Raw genomic sequence first — 5,271 nt, forward strand, 5'->3', positions numbered from 1 at the left:
GTCTGTTTGCAGTGAAAACGTACTGATGAATTTCACTTTAAACAAAAAAAGTAAATCAAATAAAGTGAAATCAAGATTGCGAATCTTCATAATTTTACCTTGCCAATTGAACATTTGAATCTCAGAATTTTATTCATCTTAGGATAAAAGTTGTTTAACAAACAATCATAGATTCAAATCGCTATTATTGGTTTGTATTACAAGGGGGTAAGCACAGTAGTTGGAACACTGAAACAAATGCACGCGCGGTATGTGATGTGCGTTAACTTAGACCAACCCTACTTGTTCTCGGTGTTTCATTTAATGTGCATATACCCTTGTAATACCAACCAGTAATAATAACGATTTGAAACTATGATCGTTTGTTAAACAACTTTTATCCTAAGTTTAATAAAATTCTGATACTTAAATGTTCAGTTGGCAAGGTAAAATTATGAGGATTCACAATCTTAATTTCATTTTATCCGATTTACTTTCTTGTTTAAAGGGAAATTCATCGGTACGTTTTCACTGCAAACAGACCATAGTGCTGTTTCACTTATAACAAAACATATGGATACAAAACTTTACTCTGACATAAGCAGAACCATATTGCTGGAAAAAAAAACCCAAAGAAAATTTGAAATTATTCATTTCCCCCATTGTTTATATATTTATGCCAAATAAAACAATAATAATAGTGAGCACATTTATTGTAGATATTTTCCCCTGTCCAGCCAATCGTTAAGCAGGACTTCGTAGACCATATCATGACAGAGTATAACCCAGTGGTTACAACAAACAGACCTAACTTTAGCTGACATGTTTAACAATGGTATTCTACATAAACCAGCGCAGCAACTAACATTACAAGCATGCATACCTGTACATATCTGTATGTATCTTGTCACAAGAGCCTAAATGTCGGCATTGCACATAATAATGAGTTAATGTGGTTGTAAAATCTTGATACAATCGTCAGAAATATTAGTGCAGAAATATTACAATGGCCTGTGGGCGAAAATGATCCAAGATCAAGTCAGTGGTCGATAGACTGAGCATTAACTATTGCCTCATGATGGCTCTCTGACAGCCAATACACTGTATAACAAACCAGAAACTACTCAATCTTATGATCAACTTTAGAATTACCACAAAAAAATCTACCATTTTACAAAGCTATATCATACTTTGTCACATACTCAATTACCACCTGAAAGCATTACTATCAAGTAAGCACTACAGGCATGCAATGAAAGGTTCCTTGGGCTTGGTGCCAAAAGATGGTGGTCGTGCTACAATGGTTGTAAGACAATATTAAGAGTTTTACAGTTATGAACAGCTGATCTTCATGAGTGAGTGTGTTGAGTTTTACGCCTCGCTCAGCAATATTCCAGGTATATGGCGGCGGTCTGTAAATAATTGAGTCTGGACCAGACAATCCAGGGATCAACAGCATGAGCATCGATCTACGCAATTGGTGATCTTCATGAATATCAGTCCTTGGAACCTTTAGCTCAGCTTTCAGCATTCCCTCAAACCAGTGTGTCAGTAATTTCTGTGAGTTGCATATTATGACAAGTTCCTTTGACCACCTGTAAATTGTAGACATCTAGCTAGGAGTATCTTCAACTGAATCCACTTCCAGCGGATCCAGACATTGCAAAGGGGGAGTAACTCAAAAAGTCAGATATAATGTACACCAGCAGTAACACAACACAAAAGCATTCAATTCAATCCATCCGTATCCCTCTTCTGATTCTGCATCCTCTATTAGGGCTCTAAGGATGTTTTTTTGCAAAAAGTAAAATCCTTAACACAGATCTACGACTCAAATTCCCTCTTCATGACAATAATCTTTTTGAACATTTTCACAGAAAAGACATTCTTGCCGTAGGGCTGGGTATCGATATAGATCATTAAGATCACCAATCATTAACCAAATATCGACCGAATATCGTCAAATATCAGAGATGTAACATTCAACAAAATTGCCAAAGAAAGTCCTTAAGAAATTTATATATTTCAAACCAGTTGTGAGTGGTGAAATGTTTATTCATGGGGTACTAACAAAACAGCATCCTGAACATACTTTAGAATCATCCCTGAATTAATACCTAACATTGTGTTTTGATTGAGTAAATCAAAACTTTATTCTATCACAAAAGTTTATGTACGATATTCGATGACACTGTTTTCACATCAATAATCATTAATATTTGATCCTATTGACAATATTTCTGATAATTGATCTTTTTAGCCAGCCCTATCTTGCAGACCTGTGATAGGTTATACCTGGACTTTGTCAATATAGGCCATACTACAGAGGGAGAGAAATGTATTTCAGTGTCGACAGAACACGATTCAGCCATTCATATAATCACCATACTGCTATATCTAAATATGTTCTTGTTAACAATGAAATTCCACATCAAAGCTAATTTCCCAACACATCGTAAATCAACAGATCACAGATGAATAGTGTAAAATGAGTAAACATCCAAGTGGCAAGATGATGATAAACTAGAGTATACAAACAACATACATTAGGCCGTAATTAATTAATTATTAGATTTTCATACTGGCCCCCTACTACAAAACACTGTCAGGAAAGGCATCACAATCAGTGGGATCTTGTTTCTTTACTTTATGATAAACACCAAAATCGTAGTTTGATGAACATTCATGTTTTTTTTTATTATAAGTTAATAAAGAGGTAACTTGAAAAGAGTAAGTCTAATTAGATGGATAAGTTCAAATCAAGTTAAGTTTAGAGTTTCAAATATTTCCCCTGACCAAAGGATGGCCTTACATATTTAACAGTACCTCCTTCCGGGCAATATTTTATACACTGGGATCAATACAGCAAAAACACAACAAGAGAAAAGGAAAAACAGATTGCTCGTTATTTTTTTTTTGAAAATGCAGTAGAATCTTCGACTTTGACTGACTGACTGACTGAGTTTAGTTTTACGCCGCTTTTAGCAATATTCCAGCAATATCACGGCGGGGGACACCAGAAATGGGCTTAACACATTGTGCCCATGTGGAGAATCGAACCCGGGCCTTCGGCGTGACGAGCCAACGCTTTAAACACTAGGCTACCCCACCGCCCCTTCGACTTTGAACTGGTTTGGGAATGAGACTGGAAAATGTCAATGTTTACACAAACATGAGCTTGTTTTGTTTTATACATACAAACAAGAGTGCTCACTGTTTTCAAACTGTTGTGTACAAAGGGTCATTTTTGTGACATGATACGTTAGGTCTTCTGTGATTCGGGTATACCTTGTAAACAATCTCTAATGTGTCTATAAAGGAAATTTCAATTTTAAATAACTTTTAAAATGATGCATGGTGACTGACACACCGAGGAAAACAAGAACGACTGTTGTCAATAATAGCTTTAGCCTTTTGATATATCTAATTATACATGTATTACAGGTGGAAATGACAAACAAATTAAGCACCTTTCTTATTCGTACAATATAAAAGTTTGTAAATGGCACAAAAGCATACAATTATCTCACACAGTATCTAGTGAGTGAGTGAGTGAGTGAGCACACTTCACCAGACTGCCATTGTCTTGTAACATAGTTCCCTTAGAGGGACATCATTAAAGGGAACGAGAAAGTGTCACAAAAGAACATTATGGCGTATCATTTACATCCAACTGACATATTTTTACGTCACACCGACAAGTGCAGAATGACTTGTCATTCCCTGCTTAAAATGCAAGTGTCACTATGGTACCGTACATTGAAACAGTCCTCCACATCCAAGGAGGGAAACCGTTAAAACAACATTTAACATGCTATCACATTTTGAATGGATGTGGCTCTTCAACAACACAGCATGTAACTATTTACATGAACAATACATTGATTCCAACACTCACAGATGAACAGACTCACGTACACATCACAGGGCTATTTCAATATTTGATCCTCCAAATCTCTAGGAATGTTACCACTGCTAGAGTGATATGGCAGCAATATGGTTTTTCATCAGAAATGTATTCTTCAAAATTATCAGGTCAACAAGCACTTTCCTCTCCTTTTTTTCATTAACAAAAACATATTCAAAATTGTTGGCTTAGACAAGAAAAGACAACTCTCCCTTTAACGTGTGGACAATTTATACAAAAATAGAACTAACAATAACACAAAACAAAACTTGTTCATGTTGCATGTTGAAATACGAGTGAGTTAGAGTCGTCTCAAACACTTATCACTATGTTGAAACCCATGTCCACGAAAGTGGTGACAAATGACGTAACAGAGCCAAGGATTTGAACCCATGGCCATCGGATACTGGAGGGGCAAGGGACATAACTCTGCACAGAAATTCACAGAACTTAAATCACAGGGTCACCATCACCTTTCTTCAATGAAGATGAAAAACATGAATACACTTTTCATGGCATTATGTGATAAATGATACAATTTCAAACGATTTTCCAGTCATACATCCGACATGTGTAGACATGATAGTGTGAGACCACGGAAAACACAGTAACATCTCACAATCATTGGATGAGTATTTCAAATAATTGTATTTTCAACATAGTCAACATAGTCAGTGCAAAGTCTGTCTCCCCTACACCTGGACACTAAACATTTAAATCAACATTTGAAAAACAACCAATCAAAATCTCATATCTTCTCTATTGTGTTGAATCTAAATGTTAATTCCATCATAAAAATGGAAAAATGGACAGAACAAAATTCTTGAGAAGCAGTATTATTTCAGTGAAGAACAGAAACATAAAAAACAAACAATTTTTTACATCGCATCAATCTATTTTTTTAAATTGTAAAATGATTTGTGTTGGTGCTGTATGGAATTAGATACATTAGAGGCCATCCAAGATGATGAATTCGGTAAATGACCAACATTTACTGTAACTGCCATATTACGTGCCTTGTTCCTGTAATTGCCCCCCGACCAACTTCAAGATCTGTTAATGCCCTGACTCAAACCAATAACTCACATGCCAGTTCATATTTTACAGACATGTTTACAAAAACAGCAGATGAGCAGTTGTCCAGAAATCATTATCAAAACAGTTCCAGGTTTATCAATCTCAGATAACAAATTTAACTAGATAAGGGCTGTATCAGCGTGTGTACGGATACAAAATAAGCACGATACGGTAGGAAATAAGTTAGAAAACGTAGCAGATACGCACCTCAGCAATGGTGTACGGTTTTAGAATCATTTACAACATATTTATCTGAAAAAGTATTGTTTAATTGTTTATTGACCTGTTTACACAAGAGTAGCAATGTT

This window comes from Haliotis rubra, unplaced genomic scaffold (assembly GCF_003918875.1).
Source record: "Haliotis rubra isolate DU_JTF1 unplaced genomic scaffold, ASM391887v1 Scf15, whole genome shotgun sequence".
Classification (NCBI taxonomy): Eukaryota; Metazoa; Mollusca; class Gastropoda; order Lepetellida; family Haliotidae; genus Haliotis; species Haliotis rubra.